This window comes from Schistocerca nitens, chromosome 1, assembly GCF_023898315.1.
Source record: "Schistocerca nitens isolate TAMUIC-IGC-003100 chromosome 1, iqSchNite1.1, whole genome shotgun sequence".
Lineage (NCBI taxonomy): Eukaryota > Metazoa > Arthropoda > Insecta > Orthoptera > Acrididae > Schistocerca > Schistocerca nitens.
This window is the reverse complement of record NC_064614.1, coordinates 1,252,790,852-1,252,813,847: the sequence shown is the minus strand read 5'-3', so window position 1 is coordinate 1,252,813,847 and position 22,996 is coordinate 1,252,790,852.

The following is a 22,996-nucleotide window of genomic DNA, read 5'->3' as shown; positions in this document are numbered from 1 at the left end:
TCGAGCCCGCTATGTAACTCTTCAGGCTTTCCCGGCGAGATCTGACATGTGGAATAGTCGGGTCTACTGCCGGACGTTTGTGTAACTCTGGCACAATATTTCGGCCACTAACTCGTTGCCTTCTTCAGGTGCTACCTGAGACTGCCGTGTTGGATGATCTTGTCCAGTATTTATGCCCAGAGGGCGCTGGGTGCTCTCTTTGCCGTCCGCGCCCACCTGGGGAAGAGAGAACATTACAAGCAGCGCCCTCTGGGCATAAATACTGGACAAGATCATCCAACACGGCAGTCTCAGGTAGCACCTGAAGAAGGCAACGAGTTACGTGGCCGAAATACTGTGCCAGAGCGACACAAACATCCGGCAGTAGACCCGACTATTCCAAATATTAGTTATATTTATATTTTTTCAACACTAGTCATATTATATCATATATATTACATTTGACGGGTAAATATTGTGAAGAGACGCATGGGTTTGTATGAACTTTAAAAAAAAATTGTAAGCCAGATGCTCGCGATAAGCGGGAAATCTGTCTTAAAGTCCCGTTCCAGCAAAAGTTTTCATTGTCGTCATTCCATTGCACAGCTGGTGGTTGCCCATATACATTTAGTGTAGTGTTATAGGTAATCAGAATGTTAAGGAGATATATAAGGCAAGAAATAATCCATCGAGGAGGGTCCGTATGAGCTTAAAAAAGGCGTTTCTGGTGAATGAGTACGCTCACAGTGCGAATCATGTATATGGTCGGTAGCTTCCATATGTTAAATGTAACTGTCATGATTTTGCAATTAACTTGGGATTCAGTGCACAGACCATTAGTACCCTCCTGGAAATTGAAATAAGAACACCGTGAATTCATTGTCCCAGGAAGGGGAAACTTTATTGACACATTCCTGGGGTCAGATACATCACATGATCACACTGACAGAACCACAGGCACATAGACACAGGCAACAGAGCATGCACAATGTCGGCACTAGTACAGTGTATATCCACCTTTCGCAGCAATGCAGGCTGCTATTCTCCCATGGAGACGATCGTAGAGATGCTGGATGTAGTCCTGTGGAACGGCTTGCCATGCCATTTCCACCTGGCGCCTCAGTTGGACCAGCGTTCGTGCTGGACGTGCAGACCGCGTGAGACGACGCTTCATCCAGTCCCAAACATGCTCAATGGGGGCAGATCCGGAGATCTTGCTGGCCAGGGTAGTTGACTTACACCTTCTAGAGCACGTTGGGTGGCACGGGATACATGCGGACGTGCATTGTCCTGTTGGAACAGCAAGTTCCCTTGCCGGTCTAGGAATGGTAGAACGATGGGTTCGATGACGGTTTGGATGTACCGTGCACTATTCAGTGTCCCCTCGACGATCACCAGTGGTATACGGCCAGTGTAGGAGATCGCTCCCCACACCATGATGCCGGGTGTTGGCCCTGTGTGCCTCGGTCGTATGCAGTCCTGATTGTGGCGCTCTCCTGCACGGCGCCAAACACGCATACGACCATCATTGGCACCAAGGCAGAAGCGACTCTCATCGCTGAAGACGACACGTCTCCATTCGTCCCTCCATTCACGCCTGTCGCGACACCACTGGAGGCGGGCTGCACGATGTTGGGGCGTGAGCGGAAGACGGCCTAACGGTGTGCGGGACCGTAGCCCAGCTTCATGGAGACGGTTGCGAATGGTCCTCGCCGATACCCCAGGAGCAACAGTGTCCCTAATTTGCTGGGAAGTGGCGGTGCGGTCCCCTACGGCACTGCGTAGGATCCTACGGTCTTGGCGTGCATCCGTGCGTCGCTGCGGTCCGGTCCCAGGTCGACGGGCACGTGCACCTTCCGCCGACCACTAGCGACAACATCGATGTACTGTGGAGACCTCACGCCCCACGTGTTGAGCAATTCGGCGGTACGTCCACCCGGCCTCCCGCATGCCCACTATACGCCCTCGCTCAAAGTCCGTCAACTGCACATACGGTTCACGTCCACGCTGTCGCGGCATGCTACCAGTGTTAAAGACTGCGATGGAGCTCCGTATGCCACGGCAAACTGGGTGACACTGACGGCGGCGGTGCACAAATGCTGCGCAGCTAGCGCCATTCAACGGCCAACACCGCGGTTCCTGGTGTGTCCGCTGTGCCGTGCGTGTGATCATTGCTTGTACAGCCCTCTCGCAGTGTCCGGAGCAAGTATGGTGGGTCTGACACACCGGTGTCAATGTGTTCTTTTTTCCATTTCCAGGAGTGTATTTACTCACTATCAAGTAATTAACCTAGTACTTCGATTTTAAAGTTGCTCGCAGACGTTTCTCCCAGATGTCTATACTTTTAAGGAACTTTCGCTTCATACTGGCATACGTAGGACAAAGACGCTCTAGTACTGGTTGCATGCATGCTTGCTTGCCGAGGCACTTTCCTACCAGTAACAGCTCCATCACTGTTGTCGTTCACTGGAGTGACCACATACATGAAGTGCGAGTTATAACGAAGCTGTCGTTGTTTAACTATTGACTCGCAACTGCGTGGTTCGCACTGCCCATTGAAAGCCAACAGCCGATATTGATTCAGCAGTTTAAATGTGGTGAGCCGCATCAATTACTGAAATTACACAGTGGTTTCCAGCACAGACGCGATACAACATCGAAAACGTAATTAGATTACAATGGCATTGGCAGCTAGCTGTCAGACACGAGTCTCCGTTAATTCCACGATCAGCTACTGATATGTATGCGGAAAACTTTCATTCAGTGTGTCGTGCCTGTACACGAAGTTGTAAGTCAGGTGAAATCCAACGTGTTAAACCAAATTCTGCCATACTTCGTAACACAAAGATAAATCTAAGACTTTGTTGGGCTTGAGGATCGAAATTAGGGTAAATAAAAAATTAACTTTTCATATAGAAGGAAAGGTTCTGACTGACTCATCATTGCTCAGCCAAAACCTCTAGGGACTGAAATTTGGAGAAGGTGCTGACTTTACATTTTAAGCATCGTTTAAGAAGGGATTTTTCGAAATTCCGTCTCTAAAGGGACAAGAGGCTTTTTTGAAAATAGGCTGCTATTAAGGCAATTTTGAAGCTACAGCTAAGAACACTGGATTTGATTTCTCGGTCAGAAATAAAAAACTAGGTGTTTCAGCGTATTTGTAAATTTAACCCCTATAAGCTCAAAATAGGGAGTGAATGGTTGTTAAAAACGCTTTAGTGCTTCTCTTTTATTGATATATTTTTCAAGTCACCTCTACGAAAACTGGTATCTGACTTCCGAAATAATAAATGCGTATTTCAGTATTTTTTGGAATTCAACCTCTAAGGGATTGAAAAAGGGGGAAAAATTTTTATTAAAATATTTCATTACGACAGGATTATTATCGCAAGAATTAGGAAAATATGTTTTAGGTTTCTCGGATATAAATCAAAAAACGTGTTTCAGTGTTTTCTGGAGGAGGAGGATAGTTGTGTTTAACGTCCCGTCGACAACGATGTCATTAGAGACGGAGGGCGAGCTCGGTTGAGGGAAGGATGGGGAAGGAAATCGGCCGTGCCCTTTCAAAGGAACCATCCCGGCATTTACCTGAAGCGATTTAGGGAAATCACGGAAAACCTAAATCAGGATGGCCGGAGACGGGATTGAACCGTCGTCCTCCCGAATGCGAGTCCAGTGTGCTAACCACTGCGCCACCTCGCTCGGTAGGTTTTCTGGAAAGTCAAACCCTAAGGAGGGGGAGGGCGGGGGAGGAATAATGGATGAAAATATTTATGAAAATTTTTTGTTGAATTTAGAAGTTTTCAAAGTTAAATCAATTAAAACCGCTATTTCACTTCTAAAGATACACAGTATGTGCTAAGGAATGAAAATATCTGTGGGAATATCACTACGAGAATTGAAAAGGCAGGATTAACAAAGATTTCCGGATCTAGCCACCAGAATCACTTTTTGATCAGAAGTAGAGTCTTAAAATACCATGCTTTTGTGATCATAATTAAAACGAAATGTTTAGAATATATTGCAATTTGTGAGCAACATAAATGTTCGACTAAAAGAAAACAAAAAAGAAAGCTTTGCAGACCATACGGTTTACGCGTGTGAAACGGCGGGCACTAAGCTAGAATACAAGGCATTTCGGTAAGGGTGTGCAAAACTTTAACAGGACGTAGAGGGTGCTTCTCAGAACAATTTAAGGTGGGGAACCTGGGGCCGGAGAAGACAGCTTAAGGAGATAATAGGAATAAAATCACATTAGTGTGCATTTTTTTAAATTTACATTCGTTACAATAAATTGGAAATACTATCACTGACACAATGAACGTACCATGTGTACTGTGTCTTGCAAAACGTGCTGAAACTGACAGCCACCAACCTCAATGCAAGCATGAGACCGTCGAACAAAATTCTGACGCACCCTGACAAATGTCCGTGGTGTGTTTCGAATCACATCACAGGCAGCTACAATTCTAGCAACTAATTCCATCTCAGTATCCACTAGGATCTCCAACAGAACGGAATTTAGGTATCCCCAATGGAAATAGTCGAGTGGATTTAGGTGAGGTGACCTCGCAGGTCATGGAATAAGGTATACCCTTCCAATCCAGCGACCAGGAAATATAGCGTTGGGATGGTTGCGGACATCCACACTGAAGTGAGGCGGTGCACCGTCATGTTCTACCCACACCCTCTCACGAACAGCCAAGGCCACGTTCTCCAACTCAGGTAGAACTCTTTGCGCGAACCTCAAGTACAGGAAGCCATTCTGACGGTCAGGTAGACTGCCAAGAAATCACCCTCCTGCTCGTTTCCTTGCAAGAATTAAAGAATATACACTACTGGCCATTAAAATTGCTACACAAAGAAGAAATGCAGATGATAAACGGGTATTCATTGGACGAATATATTATACTAGAACTGACATGTGATCACATTTTCAAGCATTTTGGGTGTATAGATCCTGAGAAATCGACCTCTGGCCGTAATAACGACCTTGATACGCCTGGGCATTGAGTGAAACAGAGCTTGGATGGCGTGCACAGGTACAGCTGCCCATTCAGCTTCAACACGAAACCACAGTTCATCAAGAGTAGTGACTGGCGTATTGTGACGAGCCAGCTGCTCGGCCACCATTGACCAGACGTTTTCAATGGGTGAGGGATCTGGAGAATGTGCTGGCCAGGGCAGCAATCGAACATTTTCTGTATCTAGAAAGGGCCGTAGATGACCTTGATAATGCAGTTGTGCATTATCCTGCTGAAATGTAGGGTGTCGCAGGGATCGAATGAAGGGTAGAGCCACGGGTTGTAACACATCTGAAATGTAACGTCCATTGTTCAAAGTGCCGTCAATGCGAACAAGAGGTGACAGAGACGTGTAGACAATGGCACCCCGTACCAACACACCGGGTGATACGCCAGTATGGCGATGACGAATACACGCTTCCAATGTGCGTTCACCGCGATGTCGCCAAGCACGGATGCGACCATCATGATGAACTGAACCTGGATTCACCCGAAAAAATGACGTTTAGCCATTCGTGCACCCAGGTTCGTCGTTGAGTACACCATCACAGGCGCTCCTGTCTGTGATGCAGCGTCAAGGGTAACCGCAGCCATGGTCTCCGAGCTGTTAGTCCATACTGCTGCAAACGTCGTCGATGGTTGGTGTCTTGCAAACGTCCCCATCTGTTGACTCAGGGATCCAGACGTGGCTGCATGATCCGTTACAGCCATGCGAATAAGATGGCTGTCATCTTGACTGCTAGTGATACGAGGCCGTTGGGATCCAGCACGACGTTCCGTATTACCCTCCTGAACCCACCGATTCCATATTCTGCTAACAGTCATTGGATCTCAACCAACGCGAGCAGCAATGTCGCGATACAATAAACCGCAATTGCGGTAGGCTACTATCCGACCTTTATCAAAGTCGGAAACGTGATGGTACGCATTTCTTCTCCTTACACGAGGCTTCACATCAACTTTCCACCAGGCAACGCCGATCAGCGGCTGTTTGTGTATGAGAAATCGGTTGGAAACTTTCCTCATGTCATCACGTTGTAGGTGTCGCCACCGGTGCCAACCTTGTGTGAATGCTCTGAAAAGCTAATCATTTGCATATCACAGCATCTTATTCCTGTCGGTTAAATTTCCCGTCTGTAGTAAGACATCTTCGTGATGTAGCAATTTTAATGACTAGAATAGTACATGTAAACAAACAGCACAGTACGTGTGAACTTGTACGACTGTTAGTTTTAAACAAGCTGGAAAACAGTTATGCTAGACAAAGCAATAGGCTACTTCCACATATCCTTAAGCTGGGTTCTGCGACCCCAGGTTTCCTGCCTTATATTGTTTACTGGGGCATTCGGTTCGTGCTGTTACATTTTGCACTCCCTAACGGAAACAGCCTGTATACTTGTGTATACAGGATGATTCTGCTAAGCTGTTCATCTGAGGTATCTCCCCAACCATGAATTTGTTTCCGCCGAGATTAATTACAGAAAGGCGTCACCACATGACTTCTGGTTACTTCTCAAAAATGGTTCAAACGGCTCTAGGCACTATTGGGGGTAACATCTGAGGTCATAAGTCCCATAGAACTTAGAACTACTTGAACGTAACCAACCTAAGGACATCATACACATCCATGCCCGAGGCTGGATCCGAACCTGTGACCGTAATTGTCGCGCGGTTCTAGTATGAAGCGCCTAGAACCACTCGGCCACACCGGCCGGCCCTAGTTACTTTTCATAAACCTATTAATAACAGGGATATATGTATCAACATCGCTCTTTCAAACTGAACAATCGTAATTTCTGCAGCTAATGTCGGACTTCTAAAAGAAATGTATTCAGTCGATTTTCATTCTCTAAAAAGCGATAGCTGGCTTCACGGTATAATAATTAGAAAGTGGTATTTATGTTTTGAATGTGGATCCGATTAGTGACGTGCGTGCGTGCGTGCGTGTGTGTGTGTGTGTGTGTGTGTGTGTGTGTGCGTGCGAGAGCGGAGTAGTAGGGAATTTGTCATTGGTACTAACCATACTTGACTAAATGTGGTAGAACCGAAACAACAGCTGGCAGCTAAAGGACGCGGCATCTAAGAATGACTAAAGACTCAACTACGGTAACAGTTCGGCCAAAATTGTGAATGAGAGATGGATGTCAGCAGATGAAACGGAACAGGTAGACGCTTGAAGACAGGCTCAAACTAACCTGACACAGCCTGCCTATAAATGGGTTCAAATGGCTCTGAGCACATGGGACTCAACTGCTGAGGTCATTAGTCCCCTAGAACTTAGAACTAGTTAAACCTAACTAACCTAAGGACATCACAAACATCCATGCCCGAGGCAGGATTCGAACCTGCGACCGTAGCGGTCTTGCGGTTCCAGACTGCAGCGCCTTTAACCGCACGGCCACTTCGGCCGGCTGCCTATAAATGCCCAAGAACAAGTTTTACATAATTAATTCAGGAATATACTGTAGCCATCTACACATCGGACCCGCAGTCATCAGGAGGGCCAGGTTAGACCAACTAGAACGCGTGCAGAGGCGTTAAGACTTCCATACGTGAATGGAACGGGAGGGGGTCTTAGTAACTGGTGCAATGAAAAGTACCCTCCGCCCTGCACTTCACAGTGACTTACGGAGTGTGGATGTAGATGTAAACGGAGATACCAGAAATTTAACGCAGATGTACAACAGTGAAGTGAGGTACGTATGACGGTTGTTAACTGACAACTTCGCATTAGTTTAACGTGACTTCCACAGCAGCACTACATTACCAACATAAACATCATCATCATCAACCAATTCAATCATTAAATGATGTGGCCTCTTCGAATCATGGATTCAAGTAGGCTTTCAGCAGTCTTCTTCAAGTGGGACGGTCTTGGGCAGTTCTCTGCCAGGTGTTACCAGCGATCTTCTTGATGTCTTTGTCCCATCTGTCTGGTGGTCTTCCTCTAGGCCTCCGGTGCTCTCTCTGACTCCCCTCCAGTACTAGCTTCGTCCATCTGTTGTCTTTTCTTCTAGCGACGTGGCCAGCCCACTGTCATTTCAAGGAACCTACTGTCTCTAAGATGTCGTTAACCTTCGTCACAGACCGGATTTCATCTGCACTTTTCCTATCCATCCTTGTATAGCCCAGCATTGATCTTTCCATGGCTCTGTTTGTTGTCCTAAGTTTCGCTTTTGTAAATGAATTCAATGTCCATGTCTCGCAGCCATACGTTATTATAGGAAGAATGCATTGATCAAATACTGCTTTCTTCAGATTTACTGGCATTTTTGATCTGAATACTGTTAAATTCTTCCCAAATTCTTGCCAGCCAAGCTGGATGATAGATTTCTGTCCTTATGTCTCCCTTCATATTTATAATCTGGCCAAGGTAGACATATTCACTGGCCTCTTCTAATAGACTGTCCTTGACTTTCACATCTCCAGCTGGCACCCATTTGTTGAACATTACTTTTGTTTTGGAAAGGTTCGTGTTCAAGCCAACCAGCTGACATTCCGATGCAAGATCTGTACCTAAGTTTTGGAGCTCTGCGAAGTCTTTGGCCAGTAAGGCAATATCATCAGCAAATCTCAAGTTGGTAAGCCTTCTTCCATTAATTCTAATTCCCTTCCCTTCCCAGCTCAGCTTTGACATAGCTATTTCAAATACAGCAGAGAGAAGTTTTGGGGAGATAGGATCGCCTTGCTTGACACCCCTCATGATGCGGAATTCTTGAGTTGATTCGCCGATGTTAACATAAGCAGAATTCTCGTAGATTTTCCTGAGCACTTCAATGTATGCTGCTCCCACTCCTTGCTCACTCGAAGCTTGGAGTACAGCTACATGGCTAACGGAGTCAAATGCCTTTCCAAAGTCAACAAAGGTAATGCAGAGAGGCAGTTGGTATTCATTCGCTCTGCTTGTCAGTTCACTAACGGTCAGATTGTGGTCGATAGTGCTAAAAGGAGAAGAAACTCACTAAAGAATGTGGTTATAAACAATCCCTCAAAATGACATTTGTGACTCCATTTACTGTGATAAAACGTTTGTAGTCGTCGGTTCTAAGACTTGTAAGGGAGACAGAATCCTTCCATAACTCTGCAAATGTTGGAAGAATGCGGCGTTTTAGACCCTCTTGTGGCGACAGAATGTGTCCTTTGCTTCCCTTTTATACTGGGGGTGGTAAACCCTGTTTACTCGTTATCGGACTTGAAATACATGCACATATCGGTACGTTGTCACGAACTCTAGCATGCGACAGCAATTTTCCAAAATACACTGAAACAGTTATATTTTTTTATAACCGATTAGCCTAATGCAAATTTTCTTAGATTTTTCGTTGACAATACTGTCATAATGAAATGTTTGGATAAAAATTTCCATTTCCTATTTCAGTCCCTTAAGGGATGAGTTGTCAAAAGCATTGAAACACGCATTTTTCATTCCATAAGTTAAATACCAATTTTCCTAGAGGTAACTTTAAAAACGGTTTAGTAGTTTTTTAATAATTTATTTTCCAACAACTATTCAGCTAATATTATACTTCTATAGAGGTTAAATATCCAAAAGTGATGAAAGACGTAATTTCTTATTTCTGACCGAGAAATCAAATCAAGTTTTCATAGCTGTATCTTCAAAATTGCCTTAATAGCAACATGGTTTCAAGAAAGCCTTTTATCACCTACTTCACCACTTAGAGGTGGAGTTTTGAAAAAAATTCCTTTTTAAACGATGCCCGCGATGTAAGACCAGAGCCGTCTCCAAATTTCAGTCTTCAGCGGTTTGGACTCGAGGGTGATGAGTCAGTCAGGACATTTCCCCCTATATGTAGAGATAAGTTGTAAATATCGTAATTCCTCGGAACCACTAATCGGAGTTTTAGAAGGAAATACAATTGAATTTGTCATTTTGGAAGTAAACACTTCTTGCTAAAATTAACATAGTTCAGTTCAAAACTCCGAAGTTGACGCAAAAAGCACTGTAATTAATAGAGCTATGAACAGACATTACACGTCGTTTAATGCGGACTTCATCCAAGGTCATCTGAGTGAAAATGAAGTTATGAGATCTCTTAATCTGTTCCGCTTAATCTATTTTTTTAATTTTCTTTTCTTTATACATCTACGTGATTACTTAGCTATTCACTATAAAGTGCCTGGCAGAGTGTTCAATGAACCACCTTCAAGCTGTCTCTCTACCGTTCCACTCTCTAACGGCAAGCGGAAAAACGAGCACTTAAATTATTCTGTGCGAGCCCTGATTACTCTTACTTAATCGTGATGATAATTTCTCCTTATGTAGGTGGGTGCCAAGAAAATGTTTTCGCAATCTGAGAAAACTAGTGATTGAAATTACTTGAGACGATCCAGTCGCAAGGAAAATCGCCTTGGTTTAATGATTGCCACTCCAATTCACGTATCATGTCTGTGGCACTACTCCCCTATTTCACAATAATACAAAGCGAGCTGCCATTCTTTGTCCTTCTTCGATGTCATACGTCAGTCTCACCTGGTGCGGATCCGACACCGCACAGCAATACTCCTGAATAGGGCGGACAAGCGTGGTGTAAGCAGTCTCTTTAGTAGATCTGTTGCACATTCTAAATGTTCTGCCAGTAAATCGCAGGCTTTGGTTTGCTCTACCCACAACATTATCTATGTGATCGATCCAGTTTAGGTGATTTGCAATTGTATTCCCTAAGTTTTTAGATGAATTTACATCCTTAAGATTTGCGTGACTTATCACTTAATCGAAATTTAGCGAAATTATTTTGGCTCTGGGCACTATGGGACTTAACACATATGTTCATCAGTCCCGTAGAAATTAGAACTACTTAAACCTAACTAAGGACTTCACACAACACCCAGTCATCACGAGGCGGAGAAAATCCCTGACCCCGTTTATTTTAGTACTCATGTGAAAAACCTCACACTTTCCTTTATTCAGGGTTAACTGCAACTTCTCGCACCATACAGATGTCTTATCCATATCAGTACCTTATTCGTTTTGGTCATCTGATAACTTTACCAGCCGATAAACAACAGTATCATCCGCAGACAATCTAACAAGACTACTGAGGTTGTCTCCTATGTCGTTAATATAGATCAGGAACAATATAGGGCTTATAACGCTTCTTTGGGGAACGCCTGATATTACTTCCGTTTTACTCAATGACTTTCGGTCTATTACTATGAACTCTGACGTTTCTCACATGAAATCACGAATTCAGTCACACAATTGATGTGATATTCCACAGGCACGCAGTGTATTAGAAGACGCTTGTGACGAATGGTGTCGAAAGCCTTCTGGAAATCTAAAAATATGGAGTCAATTTGACATCCCCTAATGATAGCACTTATTACTTCATGAGTAAGACCTAGTTGTGTTTCACAAGAACGATATTTTCTGAATCCGTGCTGACTATGTGTCAATAAATCGTTTTCTTCGAGGTACTTCATAATGATCGAATACAATATACGTTCAAAACCCCTTCTGCAAATCGACGTTTGTTATATGGGCCTGTAATTAAGGGTATTATTCCTACATCCCTTTTTGGGTATTGGTGTGACATGAGAATTTTCCAGTCTTTAGGTATGGGTCTTTCTGTGAGCGAATGTTTCCATATAATTGCTAAATATGGAGCTATAGTATCAGCATACTCAAAGAGGAACCTGACTGGTATACAATCTGGACCGGAGGCCTTGCCTCAAGTGATTTAAGCTGTTTTCTTACAGAGAGGATATCTACTTATACACTCCTGGAAATTGAAATAAGAACACCGTGAATTCATTGTCCCAGGAAGGGGAAACTTTATTGACACATTCCTGGGGTCAGATACATCACATGATCACACTGACAGAACCACAGGCACATAGACACAGGCAACAGAGCATGCACAATGTCGGCACTAGTACAGTGTATATCCACCTTTCGCAGCAATGTAGGCTGCTATTCTCCCATGGAGACCATCGTAGAGATGCTGGATGTAGTCCTGTGGAACGGCTTGCCATGCCATTTCCACCTGGCGCCTCAGTTGGACCAGCGTTCGTGCTGGACGTGCAGACCGCGTGAGACGACGCTTTATCCAGTCCCAAACATGCTCAATGGGGGACAGATCCGGAGATCTTGCTGGCCAGGGTAGTTGACTTACACCTTCTAGAGCACGTTGGGTGGCACGGGATACATGCGGACGTGCATTGTCCTGTTGGAACAGCAAGTTCCCTTGCCGGTCTAGGAATGGTAGAACGATGGGTTCGATGACGGTTTGGATGTACCGTGCACTATTCAGTGTCCCCTCGACGATCACCAGTGGTGTACGGCCAGTGTAGGAGATCGCTCCCCACACCATGATGCCGGGTGTTGGCCCTGTGTGCCTGGGTCGTATGCAGTCCTGATTGTGGCGCTCACCTGCACGGCGCCAAACACGCATACGACCATCATTGGCACCAAGGCAGAAGCGACTCTCATCGCTGAAGACGACACGTCTCCATTCGTCCCTCCATTCACGCCTGTCGCGACACCACTGGAGGCGGGCTGCACGATGTTGGGGCGTGAGCGGAAGACGGCCTAACGGTGTGCGGGACCGTAGCCCAGCTTCATGGAGACGGTTGCGAATGGTCCTCGCCAATACCCCAGGAGCAACAGTGTCCCTAATTTGCTGGGAAGTGGCGGTGCGGTCCCCTACGGCACTGCGTAGGATCCTACGGTCTTGGCGTGCATCCGTGCGTCGATGCGGTCCGGTCCCAGGTCGACGGGCACGTGCACCTTCCGCCGACCACTGGCGACAACACCGATGTACTGTGGAGACCTCACGCCCCACGTGTTGAGCAATTCGGCGGTACGTCCACCCGGCCTCCCGCATGCCCACTATACGCCCTCGCTCAAAGTCCGTCAACTGCACATACGGTTCACGTCCACGCTGTCGCGGCATGCTACCAGTGTTAAAGACTGCGATGGAGCTCCGTATGCCACGGCAAACTGGCTGACACTGACGGCGGCGGTGCACAAATGCTGCGCAGCTAGCGCCATTCGACGGCCAACACCGCGGTTCCTGGTGTGTCCGCTGTGCCGTGCGTGTGATCATTGCTTGTACAGCCCTCTCGCAGTGTCCGGAGCAAGTATGGTGGGTCTGACACACCGGTGTCAATGTGTTCTTTTTTCCATTTCCAGGAGTGTACGTTTCTCATCTTGGCAGTTGTTCTTCATTGGAATTCAGGAGTATTCACTTCGTCTTTTTTGGTGAAGGAGTTTCGGATAACCGTGTTTAATAACTCTGTTTTAGTCGCACTGTGATCAGTAACTTCACCATTGTTATCCCGCAGTGAAGGTGTTGATTGCGTCTTGCGAATGGTGTGCTTTATGTATGAGCAGAATCTCTTTGGGTTTTCTGCCAGATTTCAAGACAGTTTAGTTGTGGAAATTATTAAAAGCATTTCGCATTGAAGTACGCGCTATATGTCGAACTTCTGCAAAACTTTGCCAGTCTTGGGGAAATTGCTTTCTTTTAAATTTATTATGCTTTTTTCGCTGCTTCTGCAACAGCGATCTGACCGGTTTTGGATACCACGGAGGATCAGGACCATCACTTATTAATTTATATGGTATGTATCTCCCAATTTCTGTAGATACATCTGTCTGAAATCTTTCCACAACTTTTGTATGCTAACATGATCAGATCGGAATGAGTGAAGACTGCCTCTTGAAAAGGAATTAGATACGTTTTTATCAGCAGTTTTATATAGATATACTTTGAATTTCTTTCTGATGGTTGTAGGAGTTATGGTATTCAGCCTAGCAGCAACTGCCTGCCTTGTGATCGCTAATCCCTGTAGTCCTCTCGATACTCACTATTTCTCCAGGAGCATTTGTTGATAAAAGGTCAAGTATGCTTTCGCAACCACTTACGCTCATCAACTAATGGTTCAAAATACTTTTCTGACAAAGCATTCAGTAAAATTTTGGAAGAAGTTTTATGCCTGCCGCTGGCTTTAAACTTACAATTTTTCCAGCATATCGACGGTACATTGAAGCCACCACAGACTATAATTATATGATTGAGGTACCTATTTGAAATGAGACTCAAGTTTTCTTTGAACTGTTCAACAACTATATCTTCTTATTTCCGGCTCAACTTATTTCCGGCTCAACTTATTTCTGGCTCAACTTATTTCTGGCTCAACGTATTTCCGGCTCAACTTATTTCCAGCTCAACTTATTTCCGGCTCAACTTATTTCCGGCTCAACTTACACCCTGGAAATTAAAATAAGTACACCGTGAATTCATTGTCCCAGGAAGGGGAAACTTTATTGACACATTCCTGGGGTCAGATACATCACATGATCACACTGACAGAACCACAGGCACATAGACACAGGCAACAGAGCATGCACAATGTCGGCACTAGTACAGTGTATATCCACCTTTCGCAGCAATGCAGGCTGCTATTCTCCCATGGAGACCATCGTAGAGATGCTGGATGTAGTCCTGTGGAACGGCTTGCCATGCCATTTCCACCTGGCGCCTCAGTTGGACCAGCGTTCGTGCTGGACGTGCAGACCGCGTGAGACGACGCTTCATCCAGTCCCAAACATGCTCAATGGGGGACAGATCCGGAGATCTTGCTGGCCAGGGTAGTTGACTTACACCTTCTAGAGCACGTTGGGTGGCACGGGATACATGCGGACGTGCATTGTCCTGTTGGAACAGCAAGTTCCCTAGCCGGTCTAGGACTGGTAGAACGATGGGTTCGATGACGGTTTGGATGTACCGTGCACTATTCAGTGTCCCCTCGACGATCACCAGTGGTGTACGGCCAGTGTAGGAGATCGCTCCCCATACCATGATGCCGGGTGTTGGCCCTGTGTGCCTCGGTCGTATGCAGTCCTGATTGTAGCGCTCACCTGCACGGTGCCAAACACGCATACGACCATCATTGGCACCAAGGCAGAAGCGACTCTCATCGCTGAAGACGACACGTCTCCATTCGTCCCTCCATTCACGCCTGTCGCGACACCACTGGAGGCGGGCTGCACGATGTTGGAGCGTGAGCGGAAGACGGCCTAACGGTGTGCGGGACCGTAGCCCAGCTTCATGGAGACGGTTGCGAATGGTCCTCGCCGATACCCCAGGAGCAACAGTGTCCCTAATTTGCTGGGAAGTGGCGGTGCGGTCCCCTACGGCACTGCGTAGGATCCTACGGTCTTGGCGTGCATCCGTGCGTCGCTGCGGTCCGGTCCCAGGTCGACGGGCACGTGCACCTTCCGCCGACCACTGGCGACAACATCGATGTACTGTGGAGACCTCACGCCCCACGTGTTGAGCAATTCGGCGGTACGTCCACCCGGCCTCCCGCATGCCCACTATACGCCCTCGCTCAAAGTCCGTCAACTGCACATACGGTTCACGTCCACGCTGTCGCGGCATGCTACCAGTGTTAAAGACTGCGATGGGGCTCCGTATGCCACGGCAAACTGGCTGACACTGACGGCGGCGGTGCACAAATGCTGCGCGGCTAGCGCCATTCGACGGCCAACACTGTGGTTCCTGGTGTGTCCGCTGTGCCGTGCGTGTGATCATTGCTTGTACAGCCCTCTCGCAGTGTCCGGAGCAAGTATGGTGGGTCTGACACACCGGTGTCAATGTGTTCTTTTTTCCATTTCCAGGAGTGTATTTCCGGCTCAAGCCAGATTAGGGTTTTGGGAAAGAACCAGAGCACATTTCTACGACAATTTACAACTACAATACCGATCGTTTCTAGAACTACCGTACTGTGTTTTAAGTGCTCTGTTTTAGACGGACGCCGTTTTAGGGTTCCCTGAGACAGTCTAAACTAAAAAACAGCCCAGTCCCTTCCACACAAATTCCGCTACCCACGTAGCCGCATCCTGTGTGTAGTGGACTCCTGACATATTAAGTGGAACCCGGAAACCCACCACTCGATGGCGCAAGCCAAGGAATCTGCAGTCTACACGGTCACAGAACCGTCTGAGACTCTGATTCAGATCACTCGGCTCTGCACCAAAGGATCACAGTCAGTTCTATCGACGATGCAGTAGATGGTGAGCTCCGCCTTAATCTCGGAAGCAATACTGGCAGTCGTTACCATTTCCGCTAGCGAGAATCTCCTCCAATGCAAAGTGACACACGTCATTAGTACCGACATCAGCCACCACCTGCAGTTGGCTGCGCCATGTACTCTTCATGGCATCCGGAAGCACCCTCTCCACATCCGGAATGACCCCCCCCCCCCCCCTATGCACACTGCGTGCACATTGGCTTCCTTCCCCTCCTTGGCAGCCATGTTTCTAAGTTGCTCCATTACGCGCTTAACGTTGGAGCTCATAACTTCCACCAAATCCACCCTCCGAATGCCTAGACCTTGCGGACTGAGAAGCTTACTCTGCAACAGCATGGAAGACTGCATCTGGCTTAGAGATATCGTCAGTCGTAGATAACACCCGAAACTTGTTTGTCAAATGAACTGGGGGTTGCCCTACAATCAGGCCCTCAGAAAGCTTTTAGCTGCCTACCAGAATTTGGAATGATCTCCCACTCGACAACAGATGAGGGGTCAATCTCAGTGCTGGCAATACCTGGGGTGGCCACAGTAACGGACGATCGGGGAACATGAGGGACGTGCTTGACATCCATCACATCACCGCCTCAGACCCCCCTTCCCTTTGGCAGCAGCCTGAACCTATGTGGCGGGAGTCAACACAGCCTGGAGATGAGAGCGAAGGGTCATCAACTCAGCCCACACCTATACACAGATATCACAGTTCCTATCCATTACTGCAGTCTCTCTTTTCTGAAGCCCATAAGAATATGTAACAATGGAATGGTGTACTCGACCTATTAGCAGGAGGCATTCGAAGTGCTCTGTCTCTGACGGTCCAACTGACACTGAGCTACACTAATCAAAAGAGATGAAAGCCTATATGATACTAGAGTTCATAACAACTGCGGTACTATACTGTGACTCAAATAAATTTTTGTTCCTGGTAAGTTCTCGAACACGCAAGAAATTACGAAAATAATCTAGTAACTACACAGGTATCTGTAAATAAAAAGCTCCTGTTGGAAGCTTGTAATAATTTCTTTAACCGTACTAGTCCTGGACGCATATGCCTATCATCTGTGGCATAAGCATTACAACAGGCAAAATGAGGTTCAATACACCTTTATGTCTAATGTATGGAGTTTTGTATGAGATAACTTGACTTTTGTTTGCGTACGTGGAATTTGACGTGACCTGTATATACTGGTTTCTTAGCACATCTCACAAACGTTTGCTCGTGACCTGACAGTGATAATCAGCATTAAATTTGGAAATTGTGTATTTACCAATGGTGTTGTATTCTGTATTCAAAGAGCATGACAGTGCTGTTTACATCATACACAACACAATTTTATGTACAATTTGTACTACTTGTAATACCGGAATCTCTGACGCAGGTTGAAGTGTACATTGAAGTAAACACCGTGACTTGACTTCGAAAAACATTTTTATAATTTTAGGGATAATTCACTTTTCGGGAAACAATTGAAAATTTTAGAGAATGTCGCAAAATTCATTCATTTTACCGCTGGAAGGGACGTTGTGGGGTAAGAGATTACATGCTGAGGCCAAATTTTAAGCAGCCCACCGTTTTCAGTCAACAGCTAGTTACTGTGAAGGTAGCTAAGGTTTCAGTACGGTTCAATACGCCTGCCAAAGACGGTATGTGTGTTCTGGACCTCTCCCATTTCTACACATACCAATTCCACTATGAGTTTGTGAAAGCAAATTTCTCCGATGCGAAATTACATTACATGGCTACAGATAGTTTAATCTACTGCGTTAAAGGCTGTGATACATGTAAAGCAATTGGGTAAAATTCTAAAGTATTCCACAGGTGGCGATAAATCTTAGGGAATAATACTTCATAACTGTAGAAGGTGTGGCGAGTGGTTCGCAATTTGTGGAGATTTGGCCCTCAGATCGATAGTGTATGATTACCGGATAGGTGCAGGTGTCATCCAAAGGCGAACTAAGGATGTGTGTCATGTGGCGTCAAAGGCTGTCACAATAGACTGGTTGAGGATTGCAGGAGGTGTTTGCTCGAATGCTTTGGCACCGTTCCAGATACGGTGCACAATTCAGTTTTTCTGCTGCGAAACCGTGAGGTACACTCGACAGCACAAAAACTGGGCCACACCTGAATTCCAATGTGTAGGCCACACCTGACTTTAGGCAAAGAACATACCATGGCTGTGTCACGGGTCCTGTAAACCCTCTACAGTACAGTCATTTGACTATACACATTGGGTATCGCAACAGACTGTTAGAACACTTTTCACTTTACGACACTTAGTCCAGCTGCCAACCAATATGGTCATACTAAAAATATTTTTTAAAAAAGTCATTGGATATAGTCCTTAATGGTTGTAAATTAAACTTCATTACAATAAAACAATGGTTCAAATGTGTCTGAGCACTCTGGGACTTAACTTCTGAGGTCATCATTCCCCTAGAACTTATAGCTACTTAAACGTAACTAACCTAAGGACACCACACACATCCATGCCCGAGGCAGGATTCGAACCTGCGACCGTAGCGGTCGCGCAGTTCCAGACTGTAGCGCCTAGAACCACTCGGCCACCAGGGCCGGCTCATTACAATACGTGACACTGTAGAAGTCCTACCACACTCATTAAATGACATAACGAGTTCTTGTTAAATATCCGATTGTGAGCCCACTGTTAACCAAACATACCTTACGTGTCTGATAGTCTCGACTAGGCATAAAGAGACGTAAAATCAGTTTTCAAGGCCGAATGTCCCCTGGAAATAAATGACGGTACGTTTAGCACTGCACAGACAACTCCATGAAGCTTTTATTGCCTTTGAGAAGTTAGCTCAAAAGTGATGTAATAAAGTGCGACGCACAAGTATGAAACACCATGAGGTAAAGTTTTTGTGATGGACGGGGAATAGAGCTCAGTTCCGAAAAGGAATTGTTAACTAAGCATACTCAGATGTGAGATATTTAATATGTTCAGCCATGGCATGATAATGGAGCCGGAAACGACTATACATACTTCACCAGCATCTAGATTGGCACATGTTAGGCTAGAGGTAGCTCAACGAACAGTACTGTACTGCTTCGGATCCCAACACCACGCATACTCTCTTCGTTGACCCCACACAAAAATGTATCAACTATCAAATTTTCTTTCACTTGTAGTTGGGATTGCGCCTTTCTTAGAGACCTGGAGGAGTTTGGCATTGAACACTATTATGTCGAAGGTGTCAAATGCAGAGAAAAATTTGAGTCCAGTGCCAATAGTTTAAAATCTCAAGGTTTCTTAAAATCAGAAATGAAGGTCCCATGGCCTTATTTTAGTTCACGAACATATCTCCATGTAACGTTACTTGTGTACGGAAGATTACTGGCCATTACAAACAAGCCTCAGTCCAACCAATAACCTAATTTCACATGTATTAGCAGAGTGTTTTTGGTCATAACGGGACACGCAGCACCAGGTACGAGAGGCGTTGACGTCCACTTCAGCTGTTGTGGACAACTCATTTGGGGGGTCTAGTAGATAATCTCATGCAGCGTAAAACCCTGAGTTGCGATATCCAACCTATCCTTTTCCATTATTTTTCAAGCTATACTCCACGTGTATGCTAAAGCATAAGTCTGACAGAAGGTGATATAGATTTTCGTTCATATTATAACCAGCCAGTAAGAGAAAACTCTTGTGGAATCATGTATGTTAAAGGGCTTTTGAGTGTCTTTGGAATAGCTATGGCTGTCCTTCTTGCGTGAGAGCAATTTCGATGTTTTAGCTACATTTTGCACACTACAATTTATGATCTGAAATGGACCAAACGTAGACTGGCCAGCGATTATGTTATCTACCATGAGCATTTAGAGATACATATGGTACACTACTTAATGTAGATGCATTATAGTAACTAGAAGCAACAACGAGATGACATCCTGTTCCATGCAGTGATGTCAAAATTTTAGGTATGGAAGAACCAAATATCTAGTTCAGTAGTTTCCTTGAAATCCAATGAGAATCGGTGTATAGAGAATAACACACACGAATCCTAAAGCAATGATTTTTAGTTTCCCTAAGTGCTGAGTAAACGTCTCATTGGGAAACTAGCTACTGAAACACATTTACACTACTGGCCATTAAAATTGCTACACCAAGAAGAAATGCAGATGATAAACGGGTATTCATTGGACAAATATATTTTACTAAAACTGACATGTGATTACATTTTCACGCAATTTGGGTGCATAGATCCTGAGAAATCAGTACCCAGAATAACCACCTCTGGCCGTAATAACTGACTCAATGCCCAGGCGTATCAAGTCCTACAGAGCTTGGATGCGGTGTACAGGTATAGCTGCCCATGCAGCTTCAACATGATACCGCAGTTCATCGAGAGTAGTAACTGGCGTATTGTGACGATCCAGTTGCTCGGCCACCATTGACCAGACGTTTCCAATTGGTGAGAGATCTGGAGATTGTGCTGGCCAGGGTAGCAGTAGAACATTTCCTGTACCCAGAAAGGCCGTACAGGACCTGCAACATTCGGTCGTGCATTATCCTGCTGAAATGTAGGGCTTCCCAGGGATCGAATGACGGGTTGAGCCACGAGTCGTAACACCTCTGAAATGTAACGTGCACTGTTCAAAGTGTCGTCAGCGCAAACAAGAGGTGACCGAGACGTGTAACCAATGGCACCCCATACCATCACATCGGGTTATACGTCAGTATGGCGATGACGAATACACGCTTGCAATGTGCGTGCACCTCGATGTCGCCAAAACGGATGCGACCATGATGCTGTAAACAGAACCTGGATTCATCCTAAAATATGACGCTTTGCCATTCGTGCACTCAGGTTCGTCGTTGAGTACACTATCGCAGGCGCTCCTGTCGGTGATTCAGTGTCAAGGGTAACCGCAGCCATGGTCTCAGAGCTGATAGTCCATGCTGCGGCAAACGTTGTAGAACTGTTCGTCAGATAGTTGTTGTCCTGCAAATATCCCCATCTGTTGACTCAGGGACCGAGACGTGGCTGCACGATCCGTTACAGCCCTGTGGATAGGATACCGGTCATCTCGAATGCTAGTGCTCAGAGGCCGTTGGGATCCAGCAGGTCGTTCCGTATTACCCTCCTGAAACCACTGATTCCGTATTCTGCTAACAGTCATTGGATCTCGACCAACGCGAGTAGCAATGTCGCGATACGGTAAAACGCAATCATCACAACAACGTTTCACCAGGCAACGCCGGTCAACTGCTGTGTGTGTATGAGAAATCGGTTGGAAACTTTCCTCATGTCAGCACGTTGTAGGTGTCGCCACCGGCACCAACCTTGTGTGAATGCTCTGAAAGGCATCTTCCTCCTGTCGGTTAAATTTCGCGTCTGTAGCACGTCATCTTCGTGGTGTAGCAATTTTAATGGCCAGTAGTGTATCTTTGTTTCATTTACACAAAAATTAATTAGGTTGGCTAAAACTAGGACACCATCGTCCAAAGAGCGCATAGTGTCACATTCTTTTTATTGATGTCAAACCACATATATTCTATGCCACTACCATGTATGTATCACGCCACACATCATGTCACTTGTTATGTCACATTGGTGGTAACCGTGCTTAACAGTTACCTACGTGATAAATTCATCTCTGCAGACACGACATAAAGGCGAAATTACTGTGTCTCCTACTTGGAACCGACCCTGCGACAGCAAAAGAAACTTTAGGGAAATCAACAAGGAAAAAAACTGCAAATTTTGACGCAATGTAAAAATATTGTCTGACGTCAGAATGGCTGTACTAATGGATGAACTGTCTGGGATATTGTAGTAGCTATGTGTAGATAAATATTACGTTACCGACCCGGATGTATCGCAAGATTTGCCTAAGATTTTTTCTGTTAATGCCTAACATCAAACCACGTCTTCTCTGTGCAAGAAGTCTACCAAGGATACAGCATTGTGATTCTCAACGATCTCCAATTGCAATATAAAGATATAAGACGAGTGCCCAGGTGGCAGAGTTCCAGGGAACAAAGCTGAGGAAAAGACATACTAATTATATCATTCAACTTTGGCGTGGTGGTACAGCAACCTTCTATTGCTACGATTTAAGAAACAGTCGTAGAGCAATATATTTTATTATCTTAAGAAAATTGTTTCGCTCGAATAGAACATCATCAGGTTATGTCAAAACATCAGAAGCTTTTCTGCCAAACAGAATCCGTCAAGGAGGCAAGACACGAAATAAAACGTACGACAGGTATAGCAGCGCAGAACAGGACCTCGCAAATATCGGGATGGTTCTTTAGAAAGGAAACAGCCAATTTGCTTCCAAACCCTTCCGTAATCAGAGTTCGTACTCCGTCTCTAATGACTAGTGTTTAACGTCCGATCGACAGCTAAATCTCGTCCTCCTCCACCACAACGGCCTCGAGACCCATGCGTATATACACAGTGCATACATGTGAATAAGTTTCCCCTCGAGGTCCATTTCTGCGCTGCTACACCTGTAATCGCTTTTATGAGGTTGCCTTCTGGTACGATTTATTCGGTGTCTTGTCTTCTTGACGTATGCTTTTTGGCAGAAAATTTGACTTCTTGACATAACCTGATGATGGCGTATCTGGGCGAAACGCATTGTTCTTAAGATAATAAAGAACACTGTGCCGGTTACGACTGTTTAAATAAAAACAAAATACGTTAGTAAAGTAACTGCGGCAGATGTTTAAAGTGACAACCATTCGTTCATGGCACTTTTGTGGAGCTGGACTGTTGAAATTGCTACAGTCTCATCAGAACTGTTCTGCTGCAGTTCCTGAAAACTGCGAGGGTTGTTGAGATACACTTCAGACTTGGGGGCTCCTCACACAAAGTAATCGCATAATCACAGACCAGGTGATCTGAGTGGCCAGATAAGGCTGCGACCAGACGAATATCTCCTAACATATGTCATGCGTGAA